Consider the following 24090-nt stretch of genomic DNA (forward strand, 5'->3'; position numbering starts at 1 on the left):
GTTCATGCTATTCTCCTGCCTCAGCCTCCTGAGTAGCTAGGACTACAGGCACCTGCTACCACGCCTAGCTAATTTTTTGTATTTTTGGTAGAGATGGGGTTTCACCATGTTAGCCAGGATGATTTTGATCTCCTGACCTCGTGATCTGCCTACCTTGGCTTCCCAAAGTGCTGGGATTAGAGGCGTGAGCCACTGGGCCCAGCCGTAAGTTCTTTAATTTCACAGATGATATATTAATTTTTTCTGTTATAAAGTGCTTAACATACTATTACAACAAAGTTAAGATATTAGTAACTTTCTGTTGTTTTCTTTGATTATTTTTGTTTCCCTTCAAGTTAGTGGTTCTCTTTTCCGTGATGTATGAAATGGAGCTCATTGTTAATTGGGGTGCTTTTTTCTGTTATTTCAATTTAGAATAATTTGGAGTTGTTCTCTCATAATTTTAGATCGCCGTGTCTTACTACCTGACATGTGTCAAGGCAATCCAACTTAACTTCATGTTACTAGTGGCAAGTCCTGGCTTTGGAGTATGGAGTGAAATCAAGAGCTCATAGAGGTCTGTCTGACTAGTGGTTTCTATGTGAAGCCCATGTATGACTTAGCTGTTCCCCTTTCTTCCTGGTTGAATTCTGATGTTTTCTGTCTCATTATTTCTGACCACCATTCTACTTTGATTTCAAAAGGCACAGGGTTAATTTATTATTAAAGCAACATCTTGGACCAGGGGCTTTCAAACTTGTTGTCCAACATGTACAGAAAGAAATGGTTGTCAGCCTCAGTTAGACAAGGGAAGGGGAACTCAGACAGCTGCCATGTTTCAGTAAGGTCTGCCTCATAGGATGGGTGGTGACTTCATGGGTGTGACTTTAATACTATATTTCATACCAAACAGGTCACTATATTCACTTGTATATATTAAATACTGCATAACCAGATTTTTTAAAGGTGTGAAATACCATTAATGTTGATAAATGTGTCCACTGCATTTATTTTGGCAGAACTGAGTCACATTAGTGTTAGTTGTTTTTTTGCAATTTTAATTTTCTCTTAAAAGATTTTTATAAGCAAAAAATACTTTTATTTTGGAGAATTCAAGCAACACAGAAAAATGTAAAGAAAGTAGAAAATCAGCCCCAGATTCTGTTAACATTTTGGTGAATCTTTTTTTACTTTTGTTTTTCATTAAATCATTTTTATCCACTTAACAATGTGCTACAGCACATTCTCTAAATCAATATTGTAATTTTTAATACATACTACTCCATTTTATTATTATATCATATCTATTTTAATAAATATCCTGGCGATGTATGTTTAGATTGTTTCCTGTTTTCTCTATTACAGATGATATATCAATGAATATCTTTATGCATATATTTTTGGATATATTTCCAGATATAATTAAAGGGATGCATACTTTTTATTTTCATACACATTGCCAGAGTGTCTTCAGGGAAAAAAGAGTTTTAACTTGCACACCTCAAATTAATGTAATGAGAAATGTCAGACTTATTCATTCTTGTCAACCTGATCTACAAAACATGTTTAAATATTCACAGCTTTTAAAAATATTTCCATTTTTATTTCAGATTCAGGGGGTACATTTGCAGGTTTGTTATATGGGTAGATTGTGTGATGCTGAGGTTTGGAGAACAATTCATCCCATTATCCAGGTAGTGAGCGTAGTACTCAATAGGTGGTTTTTCAGCCTCCCTTCCTTCCTCCCCTCTCTAGTAATCCTCGGTGTCTGTTGTTCCCATCTTTATATCCATGTGCACCCAATGCTTAGGTCCCACTTATAAGTGAGAACATGTGGTATTTGGTTTTCTGTTTCTGAGTTAATATACTTAGGATAATGGTCTCCAGCTCCATCCATGTTGCTGCAAAGGACATGATTTCATTCTTTTTTATGCCTGTGTAGTATTCCATGGCATGTATGTACCACATTTTCTTTATCCAGTCTACCGTTGATGGGCACCTAGGTTGATTCCCTGTCTTTGATATTGTGAATAGTGCTGCATTGAACATACAAGTGCATGCGTCTTTTTGGTATAATGATTTATTTTCTTTTGATTATATATGCAGTAATAGATTGCTGGATCAAATGGTAATTCTATTTTTAGTTGTTTGAGAAATCTCCAAACTGCTTTCCACAGTGGCTGAACTAATTTACATTCCCACCAGCAGTGGATAAGCATACTCCTTTCTCTGCAACCTTGCCAACATATTATTTTCTGACTTTTTAGTAATAGCCATTCTAACTGGTGTGACTTTTTAATAATAGCCATTGTGATTAATGGTATCTCATTGTGGTTTTGATTTGTGTTTCTCTGATGATTAGTGATGGCTGATCATTTTTTGTGTGTGTCTGTTGGCTGTGCTCGTATGTCTTCTTTAGAGAAGTGTCTGCTCATGTTCCTTGCCTACTTTTTAATGGGGTTGTTTCTTGTTTGTTGAATGTTTAAGCTCCCTATAGATTCTGAATGTTAGACCTTTGTGAGATGCATAGTTTGCAAATATTTTCTCCCATTCTGTAGGGTGTCTCTTTACTCTGTTGATAGTTTGTTTTGCTGTGCAGAAGCTCTTTAATCAGTTCTCACTTGTCAACTTTTGCTTTTGTTGCAATTGCTTTCGAGGACTTAGTCATAAACTCCTTGCCAACGCCAATGTCCAGAATGGTATTTCCTAGGTTAAAACACTTTAGACAGGTATTTTAATATTGATATATAGATAGTACCTTCTTTTTTTAACAGGGCAAAAGACACTTTCTATGAAGATATTATTTACAAATCATTGATTTTCAAATGATCTTCATGTAAGTACAAGGATCAGGTAGCTTAAAGCCTACCTAGAGAAATATTTTCCTGTATTCTGCCATAGAAAAGTACCTGCTTTTAAGAAACAGAAAGTTAAATCTGGCTAGTGACTGTGACTGCTCTCTAGTTCCTTCACTTTAGGAGTCTGATACATTTACTGATACATTTACATTTAGAGTCTGATACATTCACTCTCAATCTTCTCATCTGTGAGCCCACCCCTAGCTAGCTGCTCTTTGTATTAGACACAATAGTCCCAGCTTTCAGATCAGACAAACATGGCTGTGCAGCTGGCTCTCACTTGTCTGGATGATTGACCTTGGACATATATACCTTTCTGGACTCCCTGTTGCTTTGTGGGTTCAGTGTAGTTGTTAATATCTGCCTTGCAGTGTTGTATATGGATTAAATGTAAAATAATGTGTATAAAATGAAAGCCATTGTCATTAGTTGGTACTCGATAAATGGATTAAATTGAGCATGTTTTTCTTGTTCTAAATGGAATTTCAAATACATTTTCCTTTAGGAACAATGTCATGAATGGAATTTGAGTACAGTATTAGAAATGTTATTCAGCATTCTATTTCATTGACATATAATTTCATTAAATTATGAGTTAAATAGGTTTTTAAGGACTGGCCAGAGAAGCCAGCTTTCAAGTGAAAGGTATTCCAAGTGTTACATAAGAGTTCATGGACTTAATTTTTTTTCCCATGCCACCTTGTCTAAGAAGAGTTCATTGACTTTTGACTCTAGAAGTGAACTTTTAGAATGTAATTTATTACCTGGTTGACGATGGCTTGGAATTTCTTGATAGGTGATGATGTGTTTGGGGCAAACGAGACCTTCCTTCTACTTCTGAGAATTAAACCCATTTTCTTCTAGAGAACTTACTGCTTCTCTCACCAATCCAACCAGGTGGTCCTAGTGTAGACCAGACAGTCAGGAGTACATGGCTCCAAACTGGACCAGTGAGTTTTTCTTGCAGTTTTTAAAATTACAACTGTGAAAGGAGGAATTGTCTGTCTTGGAGGCAGAGCTAGGAGTTAAGTGGGAAAAGGCACACTTTAAGAATGAAGGATAAAGCCAATGATAAAGCACCAGAAACAAAGATGCTATCTTGTCCTAGTGCAGTTCGTGTTGAGCTGATCCTCGTGCCCAGCTGCCCCTGGGCTTTCCATTTGCTGGGATATTTAGAGCCAATGTGGCTCACCTTGCTTTTGCCCGTGATGCCTCAAGTGCCATTTTTGTTACCTGCAAGTTAAACACTGCTGACTAATTCATTTGGTTGTTTATACTTGGAGTAGTTATTTAGAAAGTCAGTACCTTTGTCATGGGCAATTTTAATAAATTATTTAGTTGCATAATAGGACAGACACAGCCTTTTGAGAACAGTGGTAGTATTTTTTTCCCCATCTGTCATCAAAGCAGAAATATGTTAATGCTAATCAAAGGATACCAGTGAATGAATGTATGTGCAGGTGGTAATGGCTCTTTTGACAGAGGCTTGCTCTAATGCAAATGTCGTAAAACTTTTATATACCTATGATGTCATATAATGCAAATGCTATATAATAAATGTATACCTATGACAGTTCTAGGAGTTATGAATTGTCTGGAAGAACTGTCCTTTGCTACCATTATGGGTTAGGAGCATCTGTTGGTAAACAGATGTTTGTGGTTGAGAGTGATGTTTACATTTAAGGAGGAATTGGTACTTTGGCAAGATTCTCAAATATGTATCTATGTGTTCCTTACTTGAAAGGGAAGATAGAATGATTTGTTGCTTCTGTTCTCTTCAGTGGATTCGTGTTTGGGGAACTGGGATTTTACATGACAACTCTGTTTTGTAAATTCCACTTCCTTTTAGGAAGTATCAGATTTGCTGTCTCAGTAGCATTCTGTATTGTTGGAACATGCCATGAAGAGCACAGAAACGCATCTGCTGCTTGGGTTCTGCTTGCCAACTGGTTTGAACAGCTATAATATTTGTTTATTCTTGATGTGTCAGCAGTCAAAGGGAACGTTTTCTTTTCTCCTTTGTGGCTGTTATATAACTTAAGCATCATTATATCAACAACAATGACTATTTATTCAGAATCTGCTAGGCCCTGGGGGATACAGAGGCTCAGAAACACAATGTCTACCTCAGATGGATTTTCACTGTCTGCTGAGAGTGAAAGGTCAGGGATCTCAAAAAGAAGGAAGGATGCTAACACCCTATGTTAGTTGTGAAATGGAAGTATAAAGAATAAGGTCTGTAGGTATTTGGAGGAGAGGAGAGATCCCCAGGGCTTTTGCCAGTGACAAAAGTTCTAGGAGAAGGAAGGGTTTTAGTGGTCTGGAATGGGATATGTAGTAAAAAGAATGCAAGGAGGTTGTCAGGCAGGGGGCATGGTGTGAGCCTAGTGCTTTGAATGAAACCCTGTCACCTTAGCTGGTAACCACCCAGCAGCTGAGAGGCCTGGACTAAAGAGCACCAACATGGGAGCCCCCTGCATGGGTCCCTTTGGGGCAGCCTCTCCACTAGGGATGAGCACGGCTTCCAACCACAATGTGAAAGTTTAAGAGTTTTTAGACCCTTGAGTGTACATGGCACACTCAGAGGTCCCCACCATCTCCACTACATAGGCCAGGGAGCACATGCAAAGATAAAGAGACCCATGGGCCAACATCTTATTGGGGTCCAGTGTGTTATCCAAGTATGTTTCCTAAGGGGAGCTTTAATTGGTGGGTTTAAAGCAAGCAGGTGCTAGTTCCAGGAGGTCATGTTGTGACTGAGAGGTGGTCAGTTTAAATTTGCAGGCAAATGTCTGAACGGTCTGTTTAAGGAAGTGGTGGGAAAGTGAGGAGCCCAGCCTGCTAGGCAGGACTTGGGTCTCCAAGTTTTATCTCCTGCCACCAGTGGGAGCCATTCAGGTGGGGAATGGAATTTGAAACTGACGGAGCCCTGATTCTGAGAAAGTTAAACCTATATTTAAAGTGGATGACAAGTCAACATAAAATGGTAAGCACTCACTGTCCCTAGGTGTGGTGCTAGTAATGTGCCCTCTGCTTTAGAGGAACAAGGAGTGGACCAGCAGGTTATTTGGCAGAGGGTTTTTAAGATCAGGGGTTGCAGAGGTAGAGGCCAGGCTTCGAGTGCCTGTAAATGTCATGGCACTGGACCCGTAGGTTCACTGTCACTCTTTTTTGGTAACTATATATTTAGAATCCGTGTACTTTGAATTTTAATTTGAGACAACAAAGGCATCCTAGAACCAGTTATCCTGTTCTCTTGTGGGAATGTTCTAACCACATTGGTCACAGTGTTGTTCGTATTTCTGAAGCATAAGGATTACTGGAAACATCTTTTAAGTGCTTTATGGTTGCAGCTGAACATATTTATGAAGCCTTCCTTCTTCCTGGAGAGAACACCTACTCTGAATGTTAAGCTTGGCTGGATCCTAAACAATACAAACAAACTAGATCATCTCTCTTTCCTGTCTGTGCTGCCTTTCCCTTCCTCCATCATAGATCTCAAAATATCTCTCTATGTCCGTACAAACACAATTGTATTTTTTAGACTACAGTGTTAAGAAGTTTATTGAGTTGTTCATATACACTTAAGCTTTATGTAGTCTTCTCATGTAAAAGAGCTGCTGCCCTTGATATGATAGCCAACGTATTATCAGTTCAGCTAGTATAGCTCATTGTAACAATTATATAAACAGAAAATCAGTGCTCTTAAAAGTACACATTAATTTACATGAATGTTTGAGGAAAGCTGCCTGTAAAGCAAATTGTGTTCCTTTTGATCTCTACTATAAAATTATCTAATTGTCTGAGAGGAAAAGGTTTATGACCTGATGGCATGCTCGACTTTGACATTTGTCATGTGATGATGATGATGTGTTGAGAGGCATAGAGGGAGGGGCCCGCCTGTGGGAACAGCAGCTAGAAGATGCTTAGCCTCAGTGACTCAGGCAGAGGGGATGAATGCCTGAACCAGGAATGGAAAAAATGGTCCAGATATGAAAGTAGCCTTCATGTTACACCTATTGGTAGTGAACTGTCAAGAGAGAAAAGAGGGAGCTCAGATGATTCCAGAATTTAACTTCAGGTGTCTAGGAGAGTAAGATTACCTTTATGAGGAATATGAGGGTCAAGAGAGATTTGACAGCTTCATCATCTAGGAGACAGACCCAACTTAATATGTTAAGTACCTGTTGCTAAGGCTAAATGTGAGGCTGTAGGCCAATCTTGCTTCTGCTCTTTTGACCATAGTTTGGTTTCCAACTGGAAACACTCTTAGAGATCCTCAGAGAGAGATGAAGTAGTTCACCCTATCACTTATTGGCAGAGCCGAGACCAGGAAGGGAGCTCTTGACTTTTTGTGCAGTGTTCTTTCCACTCTCCCGTGCTGCTTTGGAGAAAAGAACAGCATTTTGTTGATCTCACTTTAGATCTTATCTTTCGCTGATGAGTATTTTCAAGAAACCTTGGCCTGTGGAATGACTCTAAACAAAGAGATCTTTGCTCAGGAGATCTCCAAAGCAAAGAACGTTTAATTTGTAACTTAACATTTTTTTTTCTTCCCATCTAGAAACTCTCTTTTGGCACTGGCAATCAACTCATTTCTTAATGGGCCCTCAGGAATTAGCACTTCTGTAGCCCCCTGTAATTTGCCAATTCCTTAATAAAGTTTCTTTTAAGTATTTTTATTACAAAATAATGTTTAGGGTACAGTGACCCAGATAGAATATTCCCAAAAATCACTTGTACTTTTTTAAAAGTAGGTTTACCTGTGACCTAAATGAAATCATTCCAATTTTAAGCCTTATTTGCTACCAATAAACTTTCTATTGTATAGTAAGAATACCAAATTCAAGAATCCTAAACCTAAAGCTTCTTAAGTTTCTCAACACTTAAATAAGGGACTCAGACCAGGGAATACCAGAGAACTATTTCAGCTCTAAAATTCTTTAGATATTTAACATAGGAAAGAATTTTTGAAAATTACGAGCCAGTTTGTATACAATTTTGGAGATTTGGATTCAGGGCTCAGAGGGACAAGACAGCATTTTTTGAGTGCCTACTCTACATCCAGCACGGTGGTAAATGCTTTGCATGTATTGTTACATATACAGTAGTTCCCCCATTATCCCCAGATGGTATGTATGTTCCAAAGCCCTCAGTGGATGCCTGAAACCTCGATGGTCCTGAACCCTATATACTCTATGGTTTTTCCTATACATACCTATGGTGAAGTTTAATTTATAAATTAGGCACAGTAAGAGATTAACAGTAACTAATGATAAAATATAACAATTTTAACAATCTCGGAATGACATGAAATTTAAAACTTGTGCATTGCTTATTTCTGGAATTTTCCATTTAATATTTTCAGACTGCAATTGAAGCCGGGTAGGTAACAGACACAGCAGAAAGCGAAACTGCATATGGGGGGACTGTCGTAATCTGTAAACCGTTAGGTGGGCATTTTAGCCCCCTCATTGATGATAATCAATTTACTCAAGGCCATACAGTGTCAGAGGTCTGATCCAAATCTGCTTTGATCCCAGGTCTCACGCTCTTTGCACCCAATATCTCTGCCTAACTCAAGAACTTTTACTAATCGAAACTAATGTACATCCACTGAAGTATCTTTCGTCAGATTAATCCTTGTTTCTCAAGCGTTTTCAAAGGCAACCTACCCTTTTCTAGAAGTTGTGTCGAAGTTGTCAAAGGCGTAAAGAATAGGCTGTGAAAGTCTGCTAAGCTTGGTATAAATCAAGAAAGGAAAGTTCCGCCTTAACCGACACTGAACGTGCTTATTGGTTAGGATTGAACGGGCTGACTCATTTCTTTTTTGCCGTGGTAGAGGGCCACACCCTGCATTCCAAAAACCCTCTGCTGCGGGGCCACACCCGCCAACCTCGCTGTTGGAGCCTCTGAGGTCGGGCTGGGCTTCCAGCTCGCAGTTGACCCCGGGAGAGGATCGGCGCATCCGCCTGCCCGCTCCCCAACTCCGGACGCCTGGCTCCGCAGCGCCGCTGTCCCAGCACCAGGGCCGGGCAGGCAGGGGAGCGGGACCGCCGGGAGCGATCGAGGCGCGGGCGCCCAGCGAGAGCCGCGCCCGGGATCTGCGCGCCACTCACCGCGCTCGCCTTTCCGACCGCGCCAGGGCCGGCTGCGCGCACCCTGAGCGGGAGGAGCCGTGCGCAAACTTTGTGCCCCAGGAACTTTCCAGGAGACACTGCCTCGGGGGAGGAGAGACCGTAAGTGTTGCTCCCGAGATGCTGTGGTTCATTAAAATACACTCACAGACGGTGGGGACCGATTAAAATACCGCAATCAGTGCCAGTTCTTCTACTACGGCGAAGTAAGTGAAATCTTTATTTTTCCTGCATGGCGCTTTAATGACCAAATAGGCACTAGCTATTTACACCTGAGACGGTTCAGTGCAGTTGCTGAAGCAGTGGGTCAGGATATGGGTAGGCTCAGTCAACAAGTGCTCTTTATATTGCGTGATGCTAACTGCTATGGCGTGAGAACCAAGGATGGGGGTGGTTTCTGCTTGGGGTTATCAAGTTTTCCTAATGGCAGTTTTTGAGAGAATGAGATTGTGTCTAGTTTGGTTAGTAAGTTTTGGGGAAGTACTCACTTTCTCAAACTCCAGTCCCTGTACGAAACAGACCTTTTGCCAACTCCTTTGGTTGGGTGGAAGCTGGCTTGTGAATGAGCTTGGTATTAAGTGCTACAAGAAAGCACGTGCCCTGTGTTTTGGACTGATCGTGTTTACTCCGTGCTTCCTGTTTAGTGTGGCCAGGTAATGGCTCTTGTGGACTTTGTCAATAAATACATGGAGAAGAATGCATGACATTTGCCTTTTTTTTTTTTTTTTTCTATTTGTGTTTGCTTTGTGTAGTTGTACCAAAATAGGAAATCTGGGACTAAATTCTGTTACCCTGAATGCTACAAATATTTATCATAACATTTTTTTTTTTTTTTTTTTTTTGAGACGGAGTCTCGCTCTGTCGCCCAGGCTGGAGTGCAGTGGCCAGATCTCAGCTCACTGCAAGCTCCGCCTCCCGGGTTTACGCCATTCTCCTGCCTCAGCCTCCTGAGTAGCTGGGACTACAGGCGCCCGCCACCTCGCCCGGCTAGTTTTTTGTATTTTTAGTAGAGATGGGGTTTCACCGTGTTAGCCAGGATGGTCTCGAACTCCTGACCTCGTGATCCACCCGTCTCGGCCTCCCAAAGTGCTGGGATTACAGGCTTGAGCCACCACGCCCGGCCTATCATAACATTTTTATCCAGTTGAGTTACCACTTTTAAATTTATGTAGAAATAAGTCCAGTGAGCCAGTTAAAAAATCTGCTTTTCTACACAAGAAATTAGTGCAGTTGTATACTGCCAAATAACTTATTTTCTTGCAAGAGTGTGGGGAGGTGGGGGACAGGGAAAGCGGAATCCCGTGACGACTGAGGATATACACAATGCAACAGGGAAGTTACCACGATCAGCAGCACTGATTGTGTGCAGGAAAGACAGGTTGAAGACGTCCCAGTAACATAAAGGATGGTGAGAAGAATTGTAAACTGAATTATGAAGTTATGAATATGAATGACCAAGTCATGAATAGCATCTTTACACTCCTGCATTTATGAAGATACAGATTGGGATGCAGTCAAAAGATAGACTGTCATGGAGAGAGGAAGAAAATTCTTTGCAGCTGGCTTTTTTTAGAGAGAGAAAGAAAATTCTTCGCAGCTGGCTTTTTTTTTTTTTTTTTTTTTAAGGCCTATAAAGGAAACTTCCCTGGAAAGAAACAACTTCTAAATGGAATGATTAAAATAATTTGTTAGAAACTTTAAATTGCCCTATGAGCTCCTAGTAACACTGTTTTCAAGCTCATAGGCTAATTGTTAAGTCTCTTTTGCTCCGAGTTGAACTGATCAAATGCCTCTGTGTGAAAGGTAACAGCGTAGAATCCTCTTTGAGAAACAGCCTGTAATCTTGGGAGAAATGGCCTAAGTCCACTGTTGTCAAGTCCACTGAGGCAGTTGGAAAGGCCCCCTCAGGTGGTGAGAATGGAATATTTTGTTATATCTCTAAGCTGCCTAAAATCCAAAGAGATTGTTAAATTTGGAATTTTATTAGTTTCACCTAATAGTTGTATAGAGGCTGAATATTTAAGGATCTCTTTTATCAGGTACTGAGATGCTTTGTATACATTACTTAATTTAGTTTTCACAATAGACCTAAGAACTGGAGGTATTATTATCCCTGTTTTATAGTTGAAGAACAGGCTCAGTAAGGTTGTATTACCTGCTCCAAATTTCACAGCTAGTTAATTTAGTTTATGTTGGAAGTTAGCATTTAAGGTTGATTATTTTTCCTGTGTGACTCCAGTTGCTCCTAAAATGGTGTTGATTTTTCTGTTTTAAATGATCCAGAGGAGGTTCTTAGTTCAAAGCAGATTTTTAAGTGATTTAAAAGCGCCTCATTGTCCCAGCGCCAAATTATCAAAGTTCAAGGAATTAAGCATTTACTCTAGAAGCTTACGGCTTTCAAATATTAACTGAGAAAGTGCTACTGTTGATGAGCTCGTTAATGCAAGTGGCCGCCTTCGTGTTGCTGATCTCCGGTAACTTTCTTCTACTTTTTTTCTGAAGACCTTTTAGTTCAGGGTGTGCATTTTCCTCCTGCGCCTCACATGTGCAACTCAGGCTTTCTCTAGTTGAATCCCCTGTGTGTGAGTGCATACCTGCAGTATTTTATATGCTAACTGAAATATTTTAAAATTTATGTTAGCACCTAGATTAGCATTGAATCTGTTTAAGAATGGTGAGTTCATGAAAGGCACACTGTGAGCGCTAAAACCAGTTATGTGGAGATGAGAAAGTCTCAGCGTGTCTGATCGGAACATCCAATTCTGAGAGAGTCGGAGTATCTGTTGGCGTGTCATCGTACAAGAGAACAATGCCACCTTCATCGAAGACCATGAAATACGGCATCTATTCCAGGACTAGGCATTGCTCACAGCCCCACCTCATCACCTGCACCATCTATTTGACACAGAACACCTACCCACTTCCTTAAACCACTCTAAATCCTAACTGCTTTAAGTGACCTGAATTCTTGAGCATGTTGAAAGAACATGCCAGTGTGATGATAAAACCACTTGGGAGTAATCTTGGAAAAATCATGGAGGGGGAAGCATGCCAGAGAATCCATTTTCAAAAACGGAGAAATGGTAAATTCTGAAAACTTTAGATTCATGGCTTATATTGGTGTCTAGCAGAATTGTAGATCACATTTTTTAAAAGAATGGTCACAAAAATAAAAGTGATGATCAGTGTGTAGCGTATGTTTGCTAAGAATTATTTATGTCCAATTAACCTCGTTTGTTTTTTAATAATGTTACTGGACAAGTAGTATATCAGGGCATTGCCATAGATATGCAATGTCTGCTTTATCAGAACATTTAATAATGTGGTACGTGTATTCTTTACTCAAGATGGAAAAATATGAATTGGATAGCAGTATAGGTGAATGAGTTTATGTCTTGTCCCTAAAGAGGGATGATCAGTGGCATAATGTCAGACTTGAGTAAGGTGTCAATAGTGTGCCTTGACAAAGGCATATGATACAGCTGGTGGGAAAAACTTCACCCAGTACAAGAGATAGAGCATTTGGAACCAAGGAGATGATAATTGCATCGTTCTTTGTAGATAGTGGTTACAAATAGAGATTCCAAAACCAGACCCTGGGAAAGTTATTTGAGCTCTTTCTGCCTCTATTTCTTCATTCATAAAATACGAATAATAGTAATAGTACCTACCTCAGAGGGCTGTTGAAGAAGTTGAAGGATTAAATTATATAATCCATGTAAAGTACTTAAAGCAGAATTGGATAGTAAATTGTATATATTAGCTGCTAGTCTTTTGTTGTTGCTGCCGTTTTTACTACTGTCACTACTACTTCTTCAGGCAATATTTATGCACATTTCTCGGTTTGTGTTTAAACACATATCCAGAATGTGGTAAATAGGTTAGTTGTTGTTTTTTGAGACAGAGTCTTGCTCTGTTGCCCAGGCTGGAGTGCAGCATCATGATCTCGACTCAATGCAACCTCAAGCGGTCTTCCCACCTCAGCCTGCTGAGTAGCTGAGACTACAGGTGTGCCACCATGCCTGGCTAATTTTTTAATATTTTGCAGAGACAGGGTCTCACTATGTTGCCTAGGTTGGTCTCGAACTCAAACTTCTGGACTCAAGCGATCCTTCTACCTCAGCCTCTCAAAGTGCTGGGATTACAGGTGTGAACCACTATGCCTGGCTGTAATTAGGGTTTGGAGAGTGTCTAGTAACTGTTATTTGAACAGTGGTCCAAAAACAATAGGCGTCTTCACCTTAGTGTAAAAGCTGAGAGACTTTCAATCAGATGAGGTCCACAGAAAAAAAATTAAAAATTAAAAACTTTTAAGCTGAGAAATGGTACTTTATATTTACTATTACCAATGTGGTAAAAGAGAGATGGTCACATTTTGAAGTCTGTACATTTTGTCCAGTTTAATAAGTGCTTTCTGTTAAGGAGCTATAGCATGGTGTATGAGAAATCTTCACTAAACTAGGGTTTAGGAGAGCTCTTTCTTATCTCCAGTCCAAATCAGATCAGTACAGTCTTTAACCAGTTATTATGGGCAATTAGCTTAACTCAATGGTTCTCTGCAGGGTGCAATTTTAACCCCCCAGGGAAAACTTGGTATATTTGGACATGTTTTTGATTGTCACAGCTGGGGGTGGGAAGGTGTGCTAGTGGCACTTAGTGGATACTGCCATGGATACTGCTAAACGTCCTACAATGCACAGGACAGAGGCCCCACAGCAAAGAATTATCTTGTCCAAAATGTCAGTAGTGTTATGGTTGAGAAATCCTGGCTTACAAGTTCAACGTATGTATTTCTGTTTGTGACATTTGAATGCCAATCTTTGCTTTGATGAAATCACCAAGTAGCTTTAACAGCATGTTTATAAAAGGCCTTTGAGAGTTAATGTATGCTGAAATCTGCAAGTGTGTACATTTTATCAGCAGCACAGTGAAATATTTGCTTTGTTTCCTGGAGGAATATATTATAGTGGTTTGAGAGTCAGATAAACCTTTTGAGATTCCAGATTGCTGGAATCTCAGCCCTGCCAGTTTAACTTGCTGCGTGATTTGGGGCAAGTTTCTTTATCTGTGAAAATCAAATCTCTATTTCATAGGGCTTAGAGGAATAAACAAGATATACATGTGAATTATGTAGCACAGTCCTTAGGCACAGTCGCAAGAGATAACTTTTGTTTTTTTAATTTACATTTTCCAGGTTAATAGAATTGACTGGTGCTTTTTAAAATGTAAGATTTGGAAGGAGGATATATAAGGAAATTAGATTTTTTAATAGTTAAAATATTAAAAGAGTTCTTGTTTTCCAAAAGTGATAAATCTTAGAAGAAGTAAATGTCTTTACAGATACCACTTTGGCCTTGTAGGGAATGAAGAATATGCACTAAAGTGAGAAACACTTATTAGAGGGAGGCATAAGTTGTATGGAAAACAAGAGTCATCTATTTCTTATCAGTCTGGAATTAGCCAATAATATAACTTCTGCATTTATGAATTGTTCCACTATAAAAACATGTAATGTTTGTTCTTAAGCAGTGTAATTCAATTTTTTCATCTTACTCTTGATATTATGTCTCTTAAATATGTTTTTCCATGCCTTAAGGTGTAAGCAGCACACCTAGCAAATGTATGTGCAAATGTGTCAATTTTGTCATCTTAGTGATTTCTTATACCCTGTCAGCCTTGCCTGAAAAGATAAAGCTTTCATGTGATCACTTTTTCTGTCACTTCCACTTGTGTATCAAGCAAGCTATAGCGGTGTATAGCTTATCCGTAAGAGCAACTGGCATTGTATGTATTTGACTTAATGGTGTGAATTTTTGTGGGTGATAGGGATTGGATGGGAAGATTTCAGAGTATTCACAATCCATCTGCTGTCAACCTTATAATGGCAGACTGTTTTGCAGTTCTGTTAATTTTCCAGGGAGATAGCAATAAGAGGTCCAGCAATGAAAAGTTCCATGGCTTAGGAAAAGGCACTTTTTCAGGTTGGAGAATTGAAGTTAGCAATTTTTTTGAAAAGTGTTGGATCTTGATTTTCTTTCTCAGTGTCTGTATTGCATTGAATTGTGTAAACCTCACATAAACATGTGACTTGAACCTTCTAGTGGAGTGAGTGCCCCCAGCAGCTTGCCTCTCTCTGGGTGTCTAGAAGGAAATCTGTCCCCTCACATCATTGGGAGAATTCACAGCTAGCTCATCCCTCTTGGGTGGTGACTGCCCATGGGAGCACAGCAGTTCCAGCATAAGGGGCATGTGAAATGTGACTGGTGCACAGATGAAAACATACTTCTGAGAAAACTAACACAGACTAAGCCCTGCTAGTGCTTAGTGGCCTTAAGCTAACCTTCAAGTTTACTTAACTTTCCTGATTGTATAGAAGTAGAAGGTGGTGTTCCAGACTCTGACGGCTGCAAGCCTCAAGCCGCCCCTGAGTTGCTGGGTAAGCAGTATTGGCAAAGAAAACTGGTGATCCTAACAGAGAATCCTGAAGTGGTGATACAAAATTGCATAGTCCTATGGGGTCAGAAGCTGAGAGTTTGATAGTCAAACTAAGCTGAAAGTCAAGCTGATAATAAATAAAGTAAAAGAAAGACTAGGCAGTTTAAAATTTCAGATGGAACCAGTGACCACAATTCTTGAGATCCCATAAAAACAATTTCTCCACTTTAGGTGCATTCCGTCACTTTGATTTCTTAGATATGGATGAGACTAGAAATTACCACGCACTGCAGGAAGTGTTGCTGAAAATGTTTGAAAGCTGATTGTGTGTTTACAAGGCTCCTGGGCATCAACTTGTAATTTTGCAGTAATTGGTACCAAAATCCCAAGTTCTAGACTTGTGCTGAGTTAACAGACGTAAAAATAGATTTTTTTTCCCCCCTTTTGAAGTAAGGGTCTCATCAAAAGGCTCAAACACGTTCTGGACATAAAGGAACAAACAGATTTAAGTCAAGGTGGAGTGGAACAATATGCCTCATTACCCACGCCATAGGTCTATTAGCTATTTTTTAAAGAGTTTAAGCTTGACATTCAATGAGTTCTTTAAATACAGGGTGTGGTTATAGGTTTGTTTGTTGGTTTGTTTGTTTTTTTTAAGAGGTCCCTCCTTCTTGAAATTCCAAAGCTTTCATTTCACTGGAATTATTGGCTTCTACCACGAGTATGGTGTATATGCCATACATGAGGGCCCTCAGGTAATAGTATATATACTATATATACCTTTCCCTCTTCTCAATTTGAAAAGACCTGACTCCAAAAGAAATTATTAAACTAACCTATAATGAATGTATCACAGCAAACGTACAACAAGTAAAGAGACTATAACTTGGTTATAGAACTATAACTTGGTTAAAGGAACTAACATGTTATTCTGAGAGGGAAATTGTCTGAAGAGGAATTTAGAGAAGTAGAACTTGAAGACTGGGATGGGAGACTGAATTTGAGAGGCCAACTTGGCCTGGCTACAGAGAAGGTGCCTTACCCCTAGGGTGGCATTACCAGGTCTCCGTGTGGGTCTTCCCCTATGGTGGGGCTGTCTGAGGGCTTTTGAAATCTGCCTAAATTCCAAATCTGAATTAGAGATTGGTCTTGCCCTCATCAGTGAATACCATTGAGTCCTCCTTAACCTCACAGTGCACAGTGTCAGGCCACACAGGAAGCCACAGAACGTATTTTTGTTCCATGCCCACTATGCATCCTTCTCATGGTAATTTGGCCACTTCACATAACTATGCTTTTCGGAGATCTGCCATCAGACATGCCAGCATCCAACCCACCTGATGGTTTACATTCTCACAATAAGGTATTCAGCTGTAGTTTTTAACGCTAATGTCACCCTAAGTGTGGTCAGTATTAATGCTTTTCTGATCATTGTATTTATAAATTTGCAAGACTAAAGGACAGTCTTGGACTACGTGAGTTCCCCCAGGTGACACTGCACTTTAAGGACCAGCTGGCTTCTCCAGGGTTGTTTGTCTTCACCTTGAATGCCCTTTCCTATCTGACTTGCAACACAAGAGTGTCATGACCATCATAATATTATCTTTTTTATTGCAATTTAGAAAATGTTGAGAAGAAAAATGAATGTCATTGAGTGCCTATTCATGTGGGAAATGTGATGTTCTGTTCTGTGGGTGACTCATGTAAACAAAAGTAAAAGAAACTAGAGTACATTGTTATAGTTAAAATTACAAGGTAAACTAATTCCTGCTTCGCTGGTTAGTGTGTCCTATAATTCTCATTTAAATTGCACAAATTACTAAACAACTACAGAAATTTTCACCCAAAGCAGTTCATAGCCAAAATTTCACAGAATTTTTCAGTGTGATTTTATATTGTTAAAATTTTTATAGACTTATGAAATATACTTTCATTTGTTTCTCAGGATAATAGGCTGTATATATAGTTTCTTAGGCATTTGGGTTCCAGAGCCTGTGGTACTTTCATATATAATTGTCCTTTTAATATTCTTTTTTTTTTTTTTAGCCCAGAGGTCTTTTTTTTTTTTTTTTTAAACACCTATTATGCCATGAATTCATAGGGAATAGGTTCCAGCAGCTCAGGCTCCTTCCCATTGGTTCTCACAAAGTGTGCTTCTCTGGGTGGAGCAGGCTGGCGCTTCGGTTGAACCCACGTACCTTTCTCTTTGGCTTCTTTCTTTTTCTGATCATTTTCCTTCACGCGTTTCAGGAAGCTATCTCGGCTCTTAGAGTGCTTAATGCGCTCAATACGCACATTAATTCTCTTGGCAAGAATCTTGCCCTTGTTTGTTTACAACAATGCCAACAGCATGCTGGGTAACATTGTAGACTCTCCCAGTTTTGCCATGGTAACACTTGTAGGGCATTCCTTTTTGAACAGTACCCATTCCCTTGATGTCTATGATATCACCTTTCTTATAGATTCGCATATACGTGGCCAAAGGAACAACTCCATGTTTTCTAAAAGGCCTAGAGAACATATATCGGGTGCCTCTCCTCTTTCCCTTTGTGTTCGTCATTTTGGCGAATTACTGGAAGATGGTGGTTCCGGCCGAAAGGCTTAATATTCTTATATTCCTGTTAATATATCAAATGAGCTTCCTGAAGTTATCTATTGCTAATATTTAGCATTGACTTTTAGGAGCAAAATTCTCAGGAGAATTGAGAAACCTGTTGTCATTTATTTTGATTATGTCCAAGTAAAGGTCAGAAATAAGAAATTAAATGTTTGTAACTGAGAAACTAGTCATCACCAGTCTACTTCAAAGGAATGTCTGTCACAGCCTCAGTAGTGCCAGGGTACATAGAGATATGTTGTATGAAAACCATATGGTCTTGGGAAGACTGTGGAGGAATCCTCTTGGGAAGAGAGTATGGAATGGACTGAAACAATTCAAGGAATAAATGGGATTATATCCAGAGAGATTGAAGAATAGGAAAAACAGAAACATCCAGTTAGAGTAAGTTTTCATGTTTGATAGCAGAGTAGGGTGACTATAGTTAACAACAATGTATAGTATATTTTGAAGTAGCTAGGTGAGAGGACTTGAAATGTTCCCAGAACGTGGAAATAAATAGTAGAGGTCATAGATATCTCAAATACTTTGAGTTGATCATTACAGTCTATGTGTGCAAAAACTATCACATGTACTCCATAAATATGTGCAAATATTATGTATCAATAAAACAGAAAGAACAGGAAAAACAAAGCAAGAATTCTAACATTACCTCTTTCCAAAGTGAGTATCTCTCCTTACTGGGCCTGGACCCTAATCTATATGAAGAAAATGAATGGATTTTATTCCCTAAGAATTTGTTAACTAAGTTATCTGAATAAGTTATGTGTCCATGTTTGTAGCCAGTAGTGGGAGGGAGGTCAAGCAGAGTAGGGGTTGTTAAATCTTTTTTTAATTTTGTTTTTTTTGTTTTGAGATGGAGTCTCGCTCTGTCAGCATGCTGGAGTACAATCATGGCTTACTGCAGCCATGAGCTCCCAAGCTCAAGTGATTCTCCTGCCTCAACCGCCCCGCAACCCAGTAGCTGGGATACTTGAGTGCACCCCAGTAGCTGGGACTACACGCGTGTACCACCATGCCCCACTAATTATTATTTTTTTCTTTTGAAATGGAGTCTCACTCTGTCGCCCAGGCTGGAGTGCAGTGGTGTGATCCCGGCTCACTGCAACCTCCGCCTCCCAGGTTCAAGCGATTCTCCTGCCTCAGCCTCCTGAGTAGCTGGGACTACAGGTACGTGCCACCACACCCAGTTAATTTTTAGTATTTTTAGTAGAGACGGGCTTTCACCGTGTTAGCCAGGAACCTCGCTAATTTAAAAAAAAAAATTTTTTTTTTTTGTAGAGATGAGGTCTCACTATATTGCCCAGGCTGGTCTCTGGGCTCAATTGTTCCTTCTGTCTTTGCCTCCCAGAGTATTGGGATTACTGCACCTGGCAGTGATAATGTTTTTAAACTGTTACTAGAGCCTTCCTTAGATTACAGAGGACCATATGCCAGACCTTTGATGTCCAATACAATAGGCAGTAGCTACATGCCAATATTTAAATTAATAATCTTAGTTGTACCTAACACATTTCAAGTGCTCAATAGTTAGGTATGTGGCTAGTGGCTACCATATTGTGTAGAACAGACCCAGAACATTTCCATCATCTCAGAAAGCTCTACTGGAGGGCACTGTGCTATACACTGTCCAAAGGAAGTGTTTTTAAAAATGAATTTTTTGATATTTAGATACAAATTTAGGGAAAATGATTCAGCCAAAAGTTCAGCCTTAAAAAAAAATAGGTATTAAGGTGCTGGATCCATTTTCAAGCAAGTCTTACATAAATCAAAATATTTCAGGGGTTTGACTCTGGCTCCTTTAGGCCAAATAAAGGTATATTATTTTAGATTTCCTCAGGTTTAAACTTTGAATCCTAGCAGTGCATGATGGCTTTCAAGAATAGACACAGTGAATCTTCAGCATGTGTATATGCACCCATTCTATTATAACTGGTTAGTCAGAGCTTAGCAGGAAAAAAAAAGCCACTCTTATTTATGGAAGGGGGCATGTAGTAAAGTTACTTACAGGTGATGCAATGGCAGGAAGTCATTACCAACCCCAGGTTGAAGGGACAATTGGAGGAGGCCGTCTGGAGATCAGGGGTGGATAGGAGCTGAGACCAGAAAGGATATCAAAGATATCAACAGAGAATAAGGTGAGGAGTGCTCCTGGTGGCTTCTCCCTTTCTCAGGTTAGGCAGACAGAATTAACCACTTCTTCACCTGGATTTTTATCGGCACATTCTATGATACATCACTTAGCAAATCTAGAGTGGTTAAATAGTTTAAGCCATGCTAGTGACAGAACTGGAAAAATGCTAATTCTTGGTCTTTTACTTATGCACGTTGCCATTGGGCCCACTGCAGAAATGCTAGTAAGTAAAGGGAGTGTGTCATCAGTTCAGTCTGGGAGCAGAAACTGCATAGTAGTTTAAACAAGGAAAATTTAATCTTAAGACTTTTTAGGGCCAGGTGTGGTAGCTCATACCTATAATCCCAGCACTGCTTTGGGAGGCCAAGGCAGGAAGATCACTTGAGGCCAGGAGCTCAGGACCGGCCTAGATAACATAGCAAGACACTGTCTGTACAAAAAAAAAAAAAAATTACCTAGGTGTGGTGACGCGTGCCTGTAGCTTTGGCTACCTGGGAGGCTGAGGTGGGAGTGTCCCTTGAGCCCAAGGGGGCGAGGCTGAAGTGAGCTAGGATCATGCCGCTGGACTCCAGCCTGGGTAATAGAGGAAGACCCTATCTCTTAAGGAAAAAAAAAAAAAAAAGAATTATAACAAAGGATTGGAGCAATGATAAGATTGGCTAATAAGAAGTAAACAGAACTCTATAGAAATAGCAGATATAGGGAGCATCCACTACTCCAAAGGCTGAGATAGAGGACCCAAGGAAGAGACCAACTTCCTACCCACTCTCAGAGCTGAGATCCAGACCTTTTTGGAGAGGACACGGCCTTGACTCACTGCATGGCAGAGCAGTTGCTGTAGTGCCACACCAGCACAACTTACTAAAAACCTGCCTTCCAGAGCTTGCTGAAAATCCATCCTTTATGGTGCCAGGGAAAGCGGTTCATGGGGAGGTATCTGCTGGAGGCACTCCACTAAAAACTGTTTGAGACAGGCTTTGGAGAAGCTGCACATTTGACAGGAGTCTGATGTGACTCCTGATCAGACCAGGAAGCAAAACTCCTTCCTACAATGCCTCTCTAGCATTTTCTACGGACAAAAATTAACAAACATCATGTCAGCTAGCAAATGGAAAAGACTGAAAGGGAGATCCCCTTTTGCAAATCAGGCTGTAAATGGTGAATTTGTAGCTAAGAGGTGGTAAATTGATAACTGACACAGGGAGAAAAACGAGACCACCCTTCTTCTCAGAGTCTTTATTATCATTTTTTTAAACTAGGTAATTGCACATGTGTATATATATATTTGGGTGGGGTTTTCCTTCCAGTACTACTTCATCATTTTCCTTAGAATACTCACATTTTGTAGTTTTATTGCCTTTGCTATTCATAGTGACATCACTAGAGGACTTTTGAGGATTAAGTGTTTTAGTTTTCTTTTACTGTTTGTCTCTTAAACCTTGGATAAATACATGGATAATAAGGAGCTGCAGCCACATTTTTAAAATGACTTTCAGCTAAATGACATTCCAGGCTTTTGTTTAATGCCTATGAAGATATGTAGCATAACCTAGAATTATAGTTGCATGTGAAATAATTCAATTTGGGATTTTATCTCAAACATTATAAATATTTGCCAAAAGGTTTCATAATACATTCTAGTATATTTTATTTGTACATGGTAGGACTTTTCTTTCGTTTGCGAGGGCGTTTCTTTACTGTTTTTCACGAATTGGGGTAGTTCTTCCAGAGAGCTTTTCAAAGATTTTTCATCTCAGTCGTTTTCCACATTCTACAACTTTAAACTGCTGATTTTTTGTGTGGCTTCTTGCTGGATACACCATGCAGTGCATAATTTATCAATTTGTTTAAAACATTAGAAAGGGAGAAATACTCAGCCTTGTCCTTGTACCCAAGTTGATACTCAATCTATCTGTGTGCCTTGCCCCCTTTTTCTCTACTTCGTCTCTTATTTTGTTGTATTTTTTCTTCGTCAGAACTCTCCTGAAAAGCCTTTGATTTGTTAAATGTATTTTGGAAGCCTCGGATGTTGAGGTTTATTATAAATGCTTTCAATTTGCTGGTTTAATTTTTTTAAATCAGGTTTTGTTGAGGAACAGAGTGTAAGAGAGAGGATATGGTTAAGATATGAAAATAAGTAAAAATGGTGCATGTACATGGTTAGTATACAAATGACATCAAATGGTTTAGAAAGATATGTAAAAGGCTCCCCTCACTGTTACTACATTTCTTGTGATTTGTTCCAGGAAAAAAAATACATATTTTGTCACATATCTGCATCTATCTTGCTTTGGCTTTTTGCATTTTTTAATAAAGGAATTAACATACATACCATTACTTAGCTTTTTCTTTGTACTTTACCTATTTTAGAGATATATTCCTGTCAACACATACAGATCTTCTTTATTCTCTTTAATGATGGTACAATATTTTATTTTATGGGTGTATAATAATTGATTTTATTTTTGCCTTTCTCCTGGCTGTTTTAGTAGTTGCCAGTGGGGGGATTGTGTTTAGCTCTTGGATTTATTGCAGTCTGCCTTTCTGTAAATATTTTTGTGTAAATATCTTGTTGACATACCTGTGGGTTAAATTCCTGTGAATGGGATTGCTACATCAGTGGGAAAATACATTTCAAATTTTGATAAGCATCACCAGATTCTTCTCCAGAAAGGTCACTGATTGTTTTTTTGAGACAGGGTCTCGCTCTTCACCCAGACTGCAATGCAGTGGCACAATCATAGCTCATTGCAACCTCGAACTCATGGGCTCAAGCGATGCTCCCTCCTGCCAGGTAGCTAGGACCACAGGCATGCGCCACGATGCCCACCTAGTTTTTTGTATTTTCCATAGAGATGGGTGTCTCACTATGTTTCTCAAGCTGGTCACGTACTCTTGACCTCAGGCAGTTCTCCCACATCAGACTCTCAAAGCACTGGGTTTATAGCTGTGAGCCTGGCCTTTTTAAAAAAAAAAAAAAAAAAAAAAAAAAAAAAAAAAAAAAAACCACACAACAAGATTTTATCTTTCCCACGCTTCCATCAACACTTTTCATTCACCAAGCTTTAACATTTTTGCCAATCTGATAAGTTAAAAATTTACTTTCCCTCTAGGTGAGGTTTAGGATCTTTTCACAGGTCCATTGTGGGTTTCTTTTTTTTTTTTTTTTTTTTTTTTTTTTTTTTTTTTTGAGGCGGAGTCTCGCTCTGTCGCCCGGACTGGAGTGCAGTGACCGGATCTCAGCTCACTGCAAGCTCCGCCTCCCGGGTTTACGCCATTCTCCTGCCTCAGCCTCCCGAGTAGCTGGGACTACAGGCGCCCGCCACCTCGCCCGGCTAGTTTTTGTATTTTTAGTAGAGACGGGGTTTCACCATGTTAGCCAGGATGGTCTCGATCTCCTGACCTCGTGATCCGCCCGTCTCGGCCTCCCAAAGTGCTGGGATTACAGGCTTGAGCCACCGCGCCCGGCCCATTGTGGGTTTCTTTCTGTAAACTGCTCACTCATGTGCTTTCTTCTTCCGCTTTCACCCTCTTTTTCCTTACTTTTGCCCTTGTGTCTTCTTGTCTTTATCATATTGACTTGTATGAGCTCATTTTAAATTAGGAAAATTCATCCTATTTCATATGTATTATACCTGTTTCCCCCATGTTATCGTCTATCTTTTGATTTCCATTAAAAACATTTTTATTTTGGTGTAAGGAATATTAAACATGTTCTTTAACAAAAGAAATAAAAGAAGGGTAGGAGTTGAGGAAATCTGGCCATACCTTCTGCTGTTTTTGTGGCCTGAGTAGTTGTAGTTTGGGACCAAAGATTATCCCACCTGACACTACCATGTCCCATACCTGTGGAGACCCTGTACAATCTCACAGCAAAATTACTCTTAAGACATACTAGATGTTGGTGTTCTTCCCCTCTGTATTTGCCTA

General features: G+C 39.7%; 1 protein-coding gene and 1 pseudogene across 7 annotated transcripts in view; one reads left to right on the plus strand and one right to left on the minus strand.

Moving 5' to 3' along the window:
* SGMS1 (sphingomyelin synthase 1) overlaps window positions 1-24090 on the plus strand; it is a 318863-nt gene that overhangs the window by 201460 nt on the left and 93313 nt on the right. The window contains exon 1 of one of the 6 annotated variants that reach the window (XM_023225169.1): window positions 8665-9076. The exons of 4 other annotated variants lie outside the window; for them this stretch is intronic. The gene's annotated coding sequence lies outside the window, so the exon portion shown is untranslated. Of the gene's footprint in view, window positions 1-8664; window positions 9181-24090 lie in introns of those variants that run through there. One more of the 6 variants, XM_023225167.1, reaches the window with a different exon arrangement.
* On the minus strand, window positions 17440-17986 carry LOC111551302 (annotated as a pseudogene). The gene has a single exon (XR_002734317.1). The product of XR_002734317.1 is annotated as a 60S ribosomal protein L21 pseudogene (transcript).

This window comes from Piliocolobus tephrosceles, chromosome 9, assembly GCF_002776525.5.
Source record: "Piliocolobus tephrosceles isolate RC106 chromosome 9, ASM277652v3, whole genome shotgun sequence".
Lineage (NCBI taxonomy): Eukaryota > Metazoa > Chordata > Mammalia > Primates > Cercopithecidae > Piliocolobus > Piliocolobus tephrosceles.